The sequence below is a fragment of the Lates calcarifer genome, linkage group LG11 (assembly GCF_001640805.2).
Source record: "Lates calcarifer isolate ASB-BC8 linkage group LG11, TLL_Latcal_v3, whole genome shotgun sequence".
Taxonomy (NCBI): domain Eukaryota; kingdom Metazoa; phylum Chordata; class Actinopteri; family Centropomidae; genus Lates; species Lates calcarifer.
In genome coordinates this window covers 7,998,287-8,015,543 of record NC_066843.1, presented here as the reverse complement: position 1 = coordinate 8,015,543, position 17,257 = coordinate 7,998,287, and the positions used below count along the sequence as shown (strand labels likewise).

The 17,257-nt window shown below is 39.0% G+C and overlaps 1 pseudogene; it reads right to left on the bottom strand.

The window, feature by feature from the left end:
• Positions 1–1,150: 1,150 nt before the first annotated feature.
• Positions 1,151–11,400, bottom strand: LOC108902631 (myosin heavy chain, fast skeletal muscle-like; annotated as a pseudogene).
• Between the last annotated feature and the right edge of the window lie 5,857 nt (positions 11,401–17,257).

The following is a 17,257-nucleotide window of genomic DNA, read 5'->3' as shown; positions in this document are numbered from 1 at the left end:
CCACAACCTGGCAGACCCTTATCCTTCAACTTAAACCTTGTCCCAAAAGAAGATGTTAAGTCCAGGCACTGCTCTCCAAGCCGTGCAAGTCCTAGGAAAGCCGGCTCAAGACCATCATCTCCCAACGAAGGCGCAGCCAGCACTATCAGTCCAGATGATGACTGCTTCTCTCTGATTGAGAAGATTCATACAGCCCATCTGCAGAAAGGAATGGCTCAAGGGGGACAAAAACATAAAGGGGATCCTGGAAAGGGGAAGGAAAAGGCAGAACAAGGAAAGGGAAAGGGGGGTGGAAAGAAAGATAAGAAGGATGGCAGCAATAAACAATAGTCAGGTATGCAACACTGTAAATTATGTACTGAGGAAAACAATAGAGATGAAATGTGAGGTGTCAGGAATAGGCTTGGAGTTAATTAATCAACCATGTTTATAAAATTGTATTTGTAGTTTTCATATGTGCTCGCTAATTGGAGGCACTTGCTGGAGTAGAGCTCAGGTTTGTTGTTTTTATTTTCAGCGCAAGCTAGGTTATTTGTTGAGGCATTTTTCTTCTTTGCTAGTTACAAGTTCAATATATATATACACGGTGTATACATCACTAGATGAGAACTCACTGCTTTGCTTTTTCAAATGTAAATGCAGTGTATGCAGTTAAAGAAAATACTGCTTTAGCTGCTTTTCCAAAGAGAGAAACTGTAGGTAGGCTGTAATTAAACCCACAACTCTGGCAAACTGGAAAAAAACTGTATAAGAATAAAAACAGAAATACTTCAACTAAACCTGATTGCCAGTTTATGTTTATGCTTGATTAGTAGACCCACATAATTGACTAATAAGCCTACAACATCTGTTTGATGCTGCAACAGGTATGGCACATGATGGTAAAGAGGTCTGACACATGATTTTGACTGAAATTGCAACTAGAATATGAGCAATATTTTGCCAGTTTGGCCATCATATTGACACACTGTTTTACAGACACACACTGTTTTACAGTAACTGTTACCTAAGGTAATTTGATTATGTAAGCTTTAATATGACAGTTGAGTCAAAAAGAAACCGAACACTTGAGAAATTCAAAACATTTATTTAAAATTTACAGAAGAAAATTCAGGGGCTCATATTGTATGAACTTGGCTGAATTGCCTCAGCTGGACGTTGTATCTCATTCAGCAGAGTCACTTCCCTGAAAGTAGGAAAGATAATTAGTACTTGTAGACAATGTTTGCAGGAATGCATTACAGAAGGGACACAGTAACAGGGTTACCTTTCCAACTTCACGGCTCTTGGCTCTCAGTTTGTTGACCTGGGACTCAGCAATGTCAGCGCGCTCTTGAGCTTCCTCCAGCTCATGCTGGACCTTCCTGAGTCTGGACATGTGAGTGTTGGCCTGCTCCTCCTGTGAGGGCATTGAAATTATATTAACTTAGTTGTTAATGATGATATCATTATTAATTCAACTGTAAATGATTGATCATATAAATAAGGTTAACTTACAGCCTCTTCAGCCTGTCTCTTGTAAGCCTTGACTTTGAGCTGCAGCTTGTCCACCAGATCCTGAAGTCTGGTCACATTCTTCTTGTCCTCCTCAGTCTGTACAGATAAATAATTGTAAGTAAAAGAGAACAGACACTTCACAGTATCAAATTTTTTTGTAAAATTCATTACCTGGTAGGTCAGCTCCTTCACTCTCCTCTCATATTTGCGGACTCCTTTGATAGCATCAGCTCCACGTCTTTGTTCGGCTTCAACTTCAGCTTCCAGCTCACGCACCTGTAATATAATGATAAATAATACATCACTGTTATGCGCAAAAGATTAAGCACCAGATAATAAAAACACAATTTATTCTACACAGTGAAAGTGTGATGTGTCTTCAAAATTATGGTTTTACATATATTGCATACCCTGGACTCCAGTTTCTGGAGCTGCTTCTTGCCACCCTTCATGGCGAGGTTCTCAGCCTCATCCAGACGGTGCTGCAGGTCCTTGACTGTGACCTCCAGGTTCTTCTTCATCCTCTCCAGGTGAGCACTGGTGTCCTGCTCCTTCTTCAGCTCCTCTGCCATCATGGCAGCCTGAAATGATCAATTGTCTCAAATTCCACTTTCATCTGAAAAAGCCTTGATGCCACATACTGAACACATCAAAGACCACATTAAGCCATTTTTGAGATGTAAACTCACATCAGTGATGGCCTTTTTGGCCTTCTCCTCAGCATTTCTTGCTTCCTGAACAGCATCATCCACCTCACCCTGAATCTGCACAAAGTCAGCCTCCAGCTTCTTCTTGGTGTTGATAAGACTGGTGTTCTGAATGTTTCAGAGAAGCCATGTTTAATGCAACACTCATAATATATTTCGAGGAACGCTAGTTTATTGTGAATGAATGGAAACAAACCTGAGAGTGAAGCAGTCCAACACGCTCACTAGCATCAACCAACTCCTGCTCAGCCACTTTGCGTCCTCTCTCTGTCTGCTCCAGAGCAGCTCTCAGCTCCTCAATCTCAGCCAGCATCAGACCATTTCTGCGCTCCACAATGGCAACCTGCTCCTTCATGTCCTCCTGTCCTCTGAGAGCATCATCAAGGTGCAGTTGGGCATCCTGTTAACATCAGGAAAAGAAGGAGTTAACTTTTTTCCCTCTTTAGCTTTTCATTGAGAAATCAAACACAGCTCAAACAGAACTCACCTTGAGCTGTCCCTGGACATTCCTCAGTTGTTTCTGGGCCTCAGCAGCCTGCCTGTTGGCATGGCTCAGCTGAATCTCCATCTCATTGAGGTCTCCCTCCATCTTCTTCTTGACTCTCAGGGCATCATTCCTGCTCCTGACTTCTGAATCAAGTGTGCTCTGCATGGAGTCAATCACCCTCTGGCTGTTCCTCTTGATCTGCTCCATCTCCTCATCCTTCTCTGCCAGCTTCCTGTCAATCTCACCTTTGACCTGGTTGAGCTCAAGCTGAATACGGAGAATCTTGGACTCCTCATGCTCCAGTGTGCCCTGCAAGAAAAGTCAGGTAAGTATACCTAAGTACCAAATGACTCCTCTGTCATTATGACAAAACATAGAGCAACATTAAATTAATTGTTGCAATAACAAACAAATGATTTACAAATTTAACAGGTAATACCTCTGCTTCCTCCAGGGCAGTCTGAATTTCAGCTTTCTCACTTTCTACACTCTTCTTGGCTTTCTCAAGCTCATGGATGTTTTTTCCAGTCTCACCAATCTGTTCGGTCAGATCTGAGATCTCCTCTACAAAGTAAATACAAAAAAGATGACCATTGTCAAACTCTTTCCAACTGGTAAATAATGATTATTTGCATTTGGTTGCAATGAAGAAAGTTGTTAACATACGCTGCAGGTTCTTGTTCTCTCTCTTCATGGTCTCCAGGTGATCCAGAGCCTCCTCATAAGAGTTCTTCATCTTGAACAGTTCAGTGCTGAGAGAACGAGCCTCCTTCTGGGCTCCTTCCAGCTCAGCCTGGCTTTCTTCATATTTCTGTTTCCATTCTGCCAGGACCTTGATTTGTATATATTATTTGAATGATTAGTTACTAATAAAGCTTTGTGTTTTCTCTGATAGAAGTGGTTTTGACTTCCAGTTTAATTGTTTACCTTATCGAAGTTTCTCTGCTTCTTGTCAAGGTTGGCAGCCATAGCATTAGCTCTCTCCACATCAATCATGAGGTCCTCAACCTCACCCTGCAGCCTCTGCTTGGTCTTCTCCAAAGAGGCACACTTGGAGTTCACAGCCTCAATGGATTCCTCAGCCTCCTGCAGGCGCTGGGCAAGCTTTTTCCTGCAATGAAGAAGAAAAATAGATAGTGAAAATTATTTGTATATTATATACATGATTTATACATGATTTGTTCTTAGTTGGATGAATTGATAGGGCAAACAATTATTTATCTAAGTAAATGCAGAAGGGACTTATGTACTTGGCCTCCTCCAGCTCTTCAGTGCGCTGGATAGCATCAGTCTCATATTTGGCTCTCCATTGAGCCACCTCACTGTTGGCCTTGGACATTCCACGCTGCAGCTCAGCTTTGGCCTCCTGCTCCTCCTCAAACTGCTCTCTGAGCAGATCACAGTCATGGCGGGCTGACTGAACAGCATGGGCCAGGGCATTCTTGGCCTATGAATACATCATCACAAACATGAAAGTGTCAATTTATTTCATTAACATACTATAGTACATACCCGAAACACAGAACATTAAAAAACAAGTAAGTGTTTCTAATCAGACCAGTGCTGTCTGGCATATCTCATTCAGTTTACAATAGCTAAGTGGCACTCCTTCACTTGTCTAGTCAGTCAGTTTTAACTGTCACATCAATGGAGATACAGTATCATACCTGATAAATAAACAGACATCCTTAGCACACATTGCATTATAAAGTGGACAATACAAATGTAACATTGTGTACCTTCACTTCCTCCTCAATGTGTCTCTTAAGCTCTTCAATCTGCTGAGTGTAAGCCTGTTTGCCTCTGGTGAGCTGGGAAATAAGAGCGTCTTTCTCCTCAAGCTGGCGAGTAAATTCACCTGAATGAACATGAGTAAGAGGAGGATTTGAGGAGCTTTTTTCAAACCTGAGATATAGCTGAAAATGCTTTCCATTATACCACAACAATGTCAGTTTTCTTTAAATAGGATTATATACAATACATAACAACAGGTAACAAAACATTATAGCCTGTAACATGTGACTTCAATAACTATGCCTTCAATGATGTACATCATATAAACATCAGTTACTGGAAAGATTACTATATCTATGCAAGTTAAGTGTATCAATATACGCACACAAATCAATCGTAATTTTGGAACATTGGAATAATTTCTATCTGAATGTTAAAATGGCACTACTAAATGTAATAATATGCATTTTGCATCTTTGGATACACACCGTTCTCTGTCTGTAGTCTTGCCCTCTGTGCACTCATGTCATTGAGCTGGCGAACATTCTCATCATTTTTGGATTTAATTTCACTCAACTGATCTTCAAGAGTTCGGCACATTTTCTCCAGATTAGCCTGTAGCAACAAACATGTGATTGATGTGATCATTATTTGGAAAAAATCCTAAGTGAATGTAGGTCTTTTTTTCAACTCTGAAAAACAGTGCATACCTTTGCTTTGGCAACAGCCTCCATGTTACTGGAGAGGTCATCAATTTCCATCTTGTACTCGCTCTTCTCCTTCTCCAGCTTCTGCTTGACACGCTGGAGGTTGTCGATCTGCTCTCCCAACTCTGCAACACTGTCAGCCTGCTTCTTGCGAAGAGCTGCTGCAGTAGATTCATGCTGCAGGGTTGACTCCTCAAGGTCACGACGCAGCTTCTGGAACTCAGCCTCACGCTTCTTGTTCATCTCAATCTGAGCAGCTGTTGCTCCACCAGCTTCCTCAAGCCTCTCACTGATCTCCTCAAGCTCCCTGGAGAGGTCAGCCCTCTGCTTCTCAACCTTAGCCCGAGCAGCCCTCTCAGCCTCAATCTCTTCTTCCAGCTCCTCAATGCGAGCCTAGATTTGATGGTAGTAGCATCAAAAAGGCTTATTGACTTGAAAACATTGCAGTCAGTCAAAAACAGTCTAGTATCTGTAAAATAATGTTACCTGGAGTTCTTTGATCTTCTTCTGAAGCTGAGCACCAAGGGACTGTTCATCCTCAATCTTACTGAGGAGCTGGCTTATCTCAAAGTCTTTCCTTGATGAGACCAAGAAAGCTTTCACTGTCATAGTTCATAATGTTGTCGGAGTGTAATATGTGAGATGCTGAAAAGAGGATTGATAACCTAAAATTAAAAAAAAAACCTACTTCTTGATTTTCTCCTCAGATTGCTGCTTGTCATTCTCCAGGTCCATTATGGATTCCTGGGCCAGTTTCAGATCTCCCTCAAGCTTCCTCTTTGCTCTCTCAAGGTCCATGCGAAGCTTCTTCTCTTGCTCCAGTGATCCCTCGAGCTACAGTATCAGAGGAAATGTAATGAGGCATTTTAAGCATTTAAATCTCTGTGTATCAATACTAATAATCATTGTTGTCAATGCAGGGAAAAATCATCAATTCAGACAACTATTCACTTACATCATCCACTTGCTGTTCCAGCTTTGTCTTGGCCTTGGTCAGAGTGTTGACTTTGTCTTCCTCTGCCTGGAGATCATCCAGTGTTTGCTGGTGGGCCTCTTGGAGGGCTTTCTTCTCCTTAGTTAACTTGGCAATAGGACTCATCTTGAGATGCCATTCTCCTCTGTCAGGTTTTTCACCTGAAATTACATTATAGGTGCTTTATTTCCACCACTTTATATGATCACACTGTATTTAAAAGTTGCCCATATATTGTCTCATGTCTTAATGAATATATGATTTGAACCTTGTTTTCTGTGGCATGTTTCTCTTTCTCCACTTTAGCCAGGGTGAGCTCCAAGTCATCAATGTCCTTCTTCAGCTCAGAGCATTCGTCCTCCAACTTCCTCTTCTTGGCAGTCAGCTCAGCATTGATTTCCTCTTCATCTTCCAGTCTCTCAGTTGTCTCTTTGAGTTTGGCCTCAAGCTGGATCTTGCTCTTAATGAGACCTTCACACCTTTCCTCTGCATCAGAGAGGTTCTCACTTTCCTATATACAAAACAATATTTAGACTCTGTTGTAGATTCTCTAAATTGTAACATCTGTCTGAAAAAGATCTAACTGATGTGTAGTTTTTCAGTTAATTGAACATCTATCTTTGTAATCTACTCACAGCTGCTACTTGCAGTTGCAGGTCATTCTTTTCCTGCAGCAGGGAAACCATCTTCTCCTCCAGTTCCTTCTTCTTGGCCAGGGCAGTAGCCAGGTCTGTCTGCATCTTCCCATAGTTCTCTTTCATCTGAGCCAACTCCTTCTCAGTCTCAGCACTCTTCAGAAGAGGCTTGATCTTGAAGTACAGATGCATCCATGGCCAGTTTTTCACATTCATGAATGAACGGATGTTGTACTGGATGGTGAAGATGGCATCTCTACAAAAATAACATTAATTAATGTATAACTATTGTTTTTGTTTAACATCACACATTGGAATACGAGGGGCAATTCACTTCAACGTATGATAATCCTACCTCCTCTCCATCATCTTAACAAACTCTCTCCTCATGAGGTATCCTCTGCAGAGAGCCTGAGTCATGGTCACCAGCTCAGCCAGCTTCTCATCTCTCATCTCCTCCAGGGTACCCAACAGACCAGCTTTGAAGAACACCTATGTTGTTCATTAAAGATCAAGGAACTCAGATCGTCAATACACATGGATAGTATAACAACTCAATAGCTTTTGATATTATCCATAGACAATTCACCTTTGTGTGGCCAAACTTGTACTGAGTGTGGTCCACATCAATGGAGCCCAGCAGCTTCTCTGAAGCTTTCTTGTTGTCAATGAACTGTCCCTCAGGGATGACACTGGCATTCAATACTTTGTATCTACAAGAAAAAATGATGTTGTTATTTATATTAACCAAAATGTCTTGGCCTGATGTTTCTACATCATAATAACTTGAATTACTTCACCTCTGCTTGAAGTCACCATAGAGGATTCTGCTGGGGAAGCCCTTTCTGCAGATTCTGATGCCCTCCAGCACACCGTTACATCTCAGCTGGTGGATGACCAAGAAGTTCTCCATAAGACCTGAGGGTTGGAATTTCATATAGTTTACAATATTTCTTTGAATCGCTGTGTAACATGAAATGCAAAACGTAGGACTGTGGGCTTCTTACCTGGGGTCTTTGATTCATTGGGAATCAGGCAGCGCACAAAGTGAGGATGAGTGCTTCTCAAGTTGGTCATCAGCTTGCCCAAGTTTTCCTGTAGATCAGCAATCGTGAGAAAATGGCTCAAATATATTTCCAATACTACATTTCTAATTGTAATGCAAAAATATGAAACAGTACATACTCTGAAAAGAGCAGACACAGTCTGGAAGGAACCACCCTTCTTCTTACCGCCACCCTTCTTACCACCGCCACCAGAACTTTCTGTTATTTGAAAAATAATGCCAACAAATATTTCACTATTTATTGATTGTTCAGGTTTATTTCCTAAAGGAAACCATATACTTTAATTAAACAAATTAGCACGTGGCCATCCTGTTACAGTTACAGTATCAGCTTCTTACCCTCAGCTGAAGCATGGGATGCATATAGGAGGGAAAGCAGTTTGTTTGAAGATTTCTGGTAGAGCTGTACAACTGAGTCATTCAGGGGGTCCTTGTTCTTGTCCAGCCAGCCAGTGATATTGTAATCCACTGTACCAGCATAGTGAACCAGGGAGAAGTGAGCCTCAGCCTTGCCCTTTGCAGGTTTTGGCTTTTCAAAGGCCTTGGTCTTGCCAAGATGCTGGTCATGCAGCTTGTTCTTGAAAGAGGTGTCTGTAGCCTTGGGGAACATGCACTCTTCTTCAAGGATGGAGAAGATGCCCATTGGCTGAAAGAAAATTGTATCATATTACAAAGAATTATCAATTTAGCATGCACTCACCAAACAGGATTTCAGTTCTACTTGACAAAGTTGTCTTACCTTCTCAATCAGCTCAATGCAGGCAGCCAAGTCCATACCAAAGTCAATGAAGTCCCAGTCAATGCCTTCCTTCTTGTACTCCTCTTGCTCCAGGACAAACATGTGATGGTTGAAAAACTGTTGCAGTTTCTCATTGGTGAAGTTGATGCAGAGTTGCTCCAAGCTGTTGAACTGTAATTATTGAAAGGCTTTAAATTTCATGGCAAAATTATGTTGAACTTCCAAACTGCTCTGAAAATGTTCAGACCACTCACATCAAAGATCTCAAATCCAGCAATGTCCAGCACTCCAATGAAGAACGATCTTGGCTGTTTTGTGTCCAGCATTTCATTGATACGGACAACCATCCACAAGAACATTTTCTCATAGACAGACTTGCACAGAGCACTGACAGCATTGTTGACCTAGAAAAGGGGATAAAGATTGTATATATATATATATATATATATATATATATATATATATATATTTCTTCTCACACATTGCTTCATTTTGAAACATTTTAGTTTCTGTGAGTAACTTTACCTGTGGAACAGTCTGACCTTTAGTCACAAACTCATTTCCGACTTTGACTCTTGGGTAGCACAGAGCTTTCAGCATATCAGCTGAGTTCAGGCCCATAAGGTAGGCAATTTTATCAGCCTCTGATTGAAAGAATAAATGTTTCAAAGGTTAGTTTGTTACAGTCTGTAACTGCTATTTCTCTTCATTCATTCATTTTGTCTGTCATGGTGTTTCACATCACTAGACATCCTGCTTATTTTTATTTTAACTTCATGTTTCATGAAATGTGCTATGATATGATTTGATTATGTAATATTATACTATTAATACAATTACCCTCAGTGCCATCAGGTTCAGCCTGCTCCTCACGCTGCTTCTGCTTGAATTTCATGTTGCCATGATGCATCACAGCACCAGTCAGCTTGTAGATGGCAATCTTCTCATCAGCACTGAAGCCCAAGATGTCAATAGCTGTCTTCAATGCAAGCACAACAAATTCTTTTTGAAAATCAGTTATTCTGATATTCATCTGCTGTTATTTTCCTAATTACTTTTTAACTTACATCTGTTGCAATGAACTCTTCCACATCATTGATGCTTTTGACAGTGATTTCACCCTGACTGATCATTGGGTAGTCATAGGGGTTGGTGGTGATCAGAAGAGCCTCTGCAAAAGATTAGAAGAAATACATGAGCAAATCCACCATTTTCACTGTCTTAATTCTATTTTCCATGTTTCATCATACCCAGGAGCTCAGGCTTGTGGCCAGTCATTCAGCTGATAGAAGATATGGTAGCTCCTCTCAGCAGACAACTGGAAGGTGACACGGGACTTCTCCAGCAGATCTGTAAGTAATTGTAAGATATAAAGATTTGATTATGAATGTGCATCAAACACTGGAAGGCACAATATTTGTACACTCCTTATGTTTTCAGCTGCAAAAGGATCAAATTTAGGACTTACATGTTTCAATATCAGCTGAGGCCAACTTGCCAGTAGATCCAAAATGAATTCTGATGAATTTACCCTAAACATTTACCAGAAATGTAAGTTTGACTCTGACTGACAATAAGTATAAGAAAGTTATGCAAAGGTCCATTAAAAAGGTCCATACTTACAAAACGAGAGGAGTTGTCATTTCTCACAGTCTTAGCATTGCCATAGGCCTCCAGCAGAGGGTTGGCTGCAATGATTTGATCTTCCAGTGAGCCCTACATAGAGTCATTATGATGTTGTTTGAAATAATTCATCAGGCAACAATCAACAGTGGCAAAGATTTTTTAACAGTCAACTAATTTTACCTGCATTTTTCCACTTTCTGGTTTTTTAGAGCCAGCCACTGCAATTGTTGCAAAGTACTGGATGACACGCTTGGTGTTGACAGTCTTTCCTGCACCAGATTCTCCACTGGGGAATTAAAGGATTCTCTCTTAGCAATATATTCATGAAGTTCCCTAAAACATTTTCCTTGACAAGTTATGTTATACTCACGTGATAAGGACAGACTGATTCTCACGATCTGGAATACAAACATATACACTCAAATTAGTTGAGATTCTTTTTTACTCATCCACTTAAACTCTGTGGTGACTTTGATCTCACCAGTGAGCATGAACTGATAGGCATTGTCAGAGATGGAGAAGATGTGGGGTGGAGCCTCAATCCTCTTCTTGCCTCTGTATGCTACAACAACTGTAGAGTCATAGACAGGAAGCCACTTGTAGGGGTTAACGACGACACAGAACAGGCCAGAGTAGGTCTATAGTCAGGAACAGAGAAACATTATCACATTTGTAGGGCAGACTTCACAGACACAAGCACACAAAATTCTAAGATTGGGGCTTACGTAGATCATCCATGATGCAAAACGCTCTTTGAGGTTATACAGCACAGCAGGTTCATTGAGATGGGTCATCATGGCCATGTCCTCAATTTTGTCAAACTTTGGAGGATTCATGGGATAGATGTCATCCTCTTTTACAGTGACTGTCTAAATAGGAAATGTAATGAAGAAAAAAAAAACAATTTAATATTTACTGAGATGATACATCATATAATAGCAAACATCTTGATGTTCTAAATGTTTTGGAACTGTTTGTCTGAACTTTCATTTATAGAATGTCATTTTAGGTATTATTACACTTACCTTTCCTGTAACTGTCTCAACTGTGGCTTTGCCACCCTCTCTTTTGATGAGTTTACCCTTCAGATACATCTCATCAGTATCAGCTACAAAGTAGGCTGTTTTGGCATCAAATGGGGTGTTCTGAGCCTCAAGCCTCTCCTTTTCTGGCTTCCGGAGGTAGATGGCTGCAGGGCCATAGGCCTCCATCTCTGCGTCTGTGCTCATGATGGCACCTTAAGTGACTGAAAAAAGCAGAGGATAGAGCATACTATATTTCTCTTGCATTTGTTTTAATAAATGTTAACATGCTGTTTGTAGGCTTTTCAGATGAGGTGTGTTTTGCAGGTGTAGATATCAACAAAAATAGACAATAATTTACCTCCTTTGGTCCCAACAGTAGATTGAAAACAGTCTGGTCTGTTCTTTTGACCCTGTTGATAAATTGTCATGCATGAGTAGAAGAGATTTATCTTGATTTCAAAATGTATATATACATCACTTTTAAGCGCTACAGACTGGCATCATATTTGCATTTAGAACACCCTGTGGAACATTAATTATTTATTGAAATAATCATAATTAAATGATGCTATTAAACACTCTTTCAAACATGGCCATCAATGCTACTTTTGTTTTTCATAGTATAAACTGAAATGGATGTACTCACCTGAGTTGGAAGCCTAACAGTTATTGACAGAGTCCTAAGCAGCCTCTTTTATAGAGGGAGGACTGTCTCTCAGTAGGTGTGCCTTTCTCAGTTTGGTCATGTATTCTTGTCATGTTGTTGCAAATCCTGTGACATTTACTGTGATTATATTGCCATGTATGCACGTTTGTGGCAGTAGGTAATTGTGCCTAAACTGAGAGGTTAAAAAAATAATTGTCTAATTACATAAACAGTTACTTTTAAGCCTAATGTTATATGCATTAATTACTATATATTATTTTCTGAAGTATGGTACACAAGCTAAAGATTAATGATTCATGCTGAAAAGGAATGCTGGTTTCAAAGTGATGATACATTAATTTAGATACATATACATATTGCTGAGTTTAAGAGTTTTGGAAGGTTAAGATTACAAATGAACAAATTACAATTGTTAATCTATGTAAAATATGGAGGTGTTTATTTATTTCTATATATTTTGAAATATTTTCACCCAGTTTTGCAGAAGCACCCAAATGTCACCAGTGTTCAGTTACAGGACAATCACACATGTCAGATTTGGTAGTCCAATATAACAAGGTCAAGTATTCCATAAAACAGGGTCAAGGCGATTCCATTGAGGACCATCGATATAAAAAGATTTAAAATATCTTAAGAGCTATAGCTCATAAGATTACTGTGTTCTAGAATGTATTATTAATTTATTGCTAATTATCATCATCATTATTATTATTATTATTACAAGTATGTGTCATCAAATATAAGTTATTAGTGTAATTAGTAGGACATCTGTTGGGGATGTATTGAGCATTGTTTTTAACTGTTTATACACTAGAAAATTTATGTTTTTAATTGACAGGCAGATCAGTCACCTACTTGTTTCAGTAATGAAATGTAATTTCCCTAATGATCTTAAGTATAAGTACTAATGCTTTTATGGGAGTACTGTATGTCATGGCGGACACAGGCTGTGGTTTTGGAGAAGCATGTAAATGTCACTGGTATATAGTTGCAGGACAACCACACATCTCAGATGTCTGAAATAAAATTGAGGCTGAGCACCATTCCATAAAAGCTGAGGAGGGATTACATATCGCCTTGGAATGGAGTGGATGAACAGTTGCCATCTAGGCTGGGATAACATCCAAAATAAGTCATGTGCTAATAAACAAGATGTTAGAGATGCCAGAACTGTAATAGTACCATGAATGAAAAGTGTATCCAGGATTAGTGTATGTTAAAGTTTGAATGCATTATAAATATAGGAAAAAAATTGTAAACATTTTCCCAATGACTTTGATGTATTTTTAGATCTGGATTGTTGAGTGAAGTTGTCTTATTGCCTGTTATATTTACCTAACCATCTTTCTTCAAAAAAGGCGATGACCTTGAGGAATGTCACCTCAGTAGGTAGGTGGGCTATTGTGCAAACATGTGTTGCACACATGCTATTCTAGTAAGGTCACAGGTCTTCAGCTTTTGTCAGCCAACCTGAATAGCATGTGTCTAGTGTGCCATTCAAATAAAGTCAAAGATCCTCAGTCATTGTTTTAGTCATCTTGTTGGAAGGCTTGGTGTGCTTGATTGACATTAGATGCTATTTTTGCACAACAGAGGGAGAGGGTCTTAATGTTCAGGTATTGTTTAGTCCTATTTCCTAATCTGTCTTAGTCTCAGTAAAATGACACAAATTTATCATTCCTTTATACTCATATAGTGACATGTTTTTCATTTTACTATAGCTGGAAGTGTTACAAATGGTATGCATGTCTATGTGTTGTTTGACTTTGAAATCAAAGCATTTTGTACTCTCACGTACCATTTGGTGACAAAACGCATCAGTTGATTTCAATTGGGTTGCTGCTAAGTGGTCAATTAAAACAGTGGTATCCCAAACTAAGTCTGTCATTATGGACCTAAAAGAAAAAATATAATGAATTAATGTTTATGTTATGCTTTAAGTATAAAAGACAGAATTATATAATTATGAATTAAAAGAAATTCACTATATAAAATTGTTTCTGGTGTACCAGTGTGATGGCCACCAGTGCTAAACTCTGACTTGCTTGTATTTGCAGCATCATGGTGTTACTTTACAGTTAGCTAGAAATTCATAGTGAGTTTCGCTTTAAAGTTTCCTTAGCATTTAGCTTTCTGGTGATACACTCAGCTTGCACATTTTGTGTTGCAAATCACATTTATTCACAGCTTGTTTTTTCCTGAATACATCTACGGAAGATTCAGTATTTGCAGTGTACATATTAACATATAAGTTTGTTTTTTTGTGTAATGTTAGGAGTACTGTACTGTACTATAAATCAGTCTGTTTCATTATTTCATAGTTAAGCTATAATGCAAGTGAATAGGAGGAAAGGATTTGTTGGAGGGTGAACACGGACACAAGTGGGGACATGCTGTCTTGACCAACCTTCTCCTTTGTACGTCCTTGAGTGTGTAGATGCATATAGATATGCCTCTGCGCTAAGCCCATGAACTGAAATAAATCATGCCAAATGTGTCTGGCGAGGAGGAGCCTGGTAAGCTTTAAAAGAGCGTTAGACTCTTCCGTGACGGAGTAGCAACACTGAGAGAACCAAAGGTGGTGATGGTTAAGCTCTCTCTGTTTTCCTTTGTTTGTTTAGTCTTCTTGTTTTATTTATTTTATCAGAATAAAGTACACAGACAGAGCAGGGGAGGATCTGCAGTATACTTACCTTTTTTTAAGGTTGAAATTTTAGGATTTATGTAGTTCACAACCTAACTCATCAGTCAAACATGACAGAGATAAGGAAATACAAAGAGGAAAAAGAAAGTTGGAGGAGGTGAGCCAAACAGCAAAGCTTACTGTATGTGCTTCAGCAAAATATATTGCACAGGAACATAAATCATATTAAGTATCATGCTGTGACCAAAGTTTGTTTTATATTCAAATAATCTTTGTTGTTGTATTTTCAATTATTTATCTTTTTATATCTTTTCTTTAAGGAAGGCACAGTGGTTAACTTTTATATTTTTATGAACCAAACAATTGTGTTCATATCATACACACTTTAATGAGTATGTATAACATAAATTGAAGAAGCTCTAACCAAAACTCCTTGACAACTGTGACATGAGACAATATTAACCTGTGGTTATTTTCTCTGTGGTTTAAGCATATCATTGTAGCATGCAAAATCAGTCAATCATTCCTTAAGGACATACAGATAGCTGTCTGTCGGCTTCAGTCTGTCATATCATATTGTCTTTGTCATTCTCAACAAAGGAAATTGTCTTTACATTTAAATGGCTTGGTGCCCACTCCCCAACAGTTGTCTACAAGCACGACAAAGCCCAATTCAACTCCTAAAAATATCTTGGCACACAAATGCACAACCAGTGAGTGTGCAGTGTCCACAAAAATAGCATCTGCCCCAGGGTCCAACAACACCTGCTCCTGTGAGGGTTTAGTGCCACAAAGGCAATACTACATTTAAATGCTGTTAATTAATACTTCCTGGTTGTAATATCATGTTGCCATTATATACAGTATACAGTCACATTCATGTGTCCTTCAATTGGAAGATTTTCTGTTACACTGGTCACCTTAGCTGTGCAAAATAAATAAATATATATATGATTAGGCAAACAATCTACATACATGATACACTGCATCATGTAAAGGGAGATTAATAAACCAAATGTGATGAAATTGCACCACTTCACATTCAGCTCTGCAGATATTTCAATAACTTGTGTTTTGTCTGAATGAACAATCTTTGTAAAAAAAAAAGAAAAAAAAAGGAAAGAAACAAAAAAGAAATAAACACAAAGCCACAGTACTATCAAAAATATCTTTAATTAATTTGTACATATCATAACAGGTTGTTCATATTTTATGAACTCTGTTAAAACTTGTCCACCAGATGTAGTCTCTTATTCAGTATTCTCATACTGAAATGCAAGAAAAGAAAAAGAAAATTATTAACACTGTTGGTTGATGACAATCTCACACAGCAGCACTTGAGCTACTGCTGCTGGCTGATGTGAGATTTGTTGTGAGCCTGGGCCCATTTCAAATAAGCCAGTCAGCACTGTATTTATGAATGAGCTGTGTTGGCAACTAATAGATTACTGGTCATAAATTTAGAGCACTATTAGGATTCCTATTAATTTATACTGACTGTCACCTCTCTGAACACTCAGAGAACTGGGCACACAGGCCAGTTGGTAGCAGCAGGAGAGTACTTGAATTCCTGCAATGGTTCTGAGCTTATATTAAGCCAATTGTCATTCCGTAACAGTGAGTGGCTCACTGTAACAAGTATCACTTATTCACTGTTAAGTCCCGAACATAATCTTAGACAGCAGTTTGTCAGTGGTTTCACTTTTACATTGTTCTAAGTGATTTGTGTTAGCAGACTGTTTCAGTCCATACAGACCCATTCTTATCTTTAGAAATATGCTGATAAGTAAAACAGCATACTGGTACAACCACTACTTCAGTGATGGAGCATATTAAGTTGGCCATTTATATATGCATATCAGTACACTGCAAGTCACTGCAAGAACACACAGTCTGGATATATGTATTTATATTTCTATAAATATATTTATCTATATTTAGCTACTGGAATTATTTTTGAGGAGTCCTAATATAAGCTTTAAGCAGAGATTACTTTTTGTGGCCATAAACAGTCAGATGTCTGTCTTTAATTCAGTTAAGTCTGCTTAATTCCAAAAATGTGTTGTTTTTAACTAAGTTTGGTAACGTTAACTTATTGCAGATATTTGTAAAGGGGAGATGTACTACAAGTTTGAACTTTTTTGTTGATGAAATTATGAATGTTGTTTTAAACTAACTCCTCTATCAAATCATCATATCATTATTAGCCTGTGACTTCAAAATAACATTTAACCATCAGTTTTGTATTTGTGTAAAATTCTAATGTGATATTGTCAACCAACAGAGTGAAAAGATACCCTACCAGCATCACAGCTCTTGGCTCTCATCTTGTTGACCTGGGACTCAGCGATGTCCTGATTCCTGAGCTTCCTCCAGCTCATGCTGGACCTTCCTGAGTCTGGACATGTGAGTGTTGGCCTGCTCCTCCTGGGAAGTGTTAAGAGTTATGCTGACTTAGTTAGCTGTTGCTCATCTGTCACTAATGTAATGACTTACAGCCTCTTCAGCCTGTCTCTTGTAAGACTTGACTTTGAGTTGCAGCTTGTCCACCAGATCCTGAAGTCTGGTCAGATTCTTCTTGTCCTCCTCAGTCTGTACAGATAAAGGATTATTATTGATGAAAAGCAGAGAAATAAAGAGAAATTCAGCTAAATGTTAGATAATAAATTACCTGGTAGGTCAGCTCCTTCACTCTCCTCTCATATTTGCGGAAATAGCATCAGCTCCATGTCTCTGCTCAGCTTCAACTT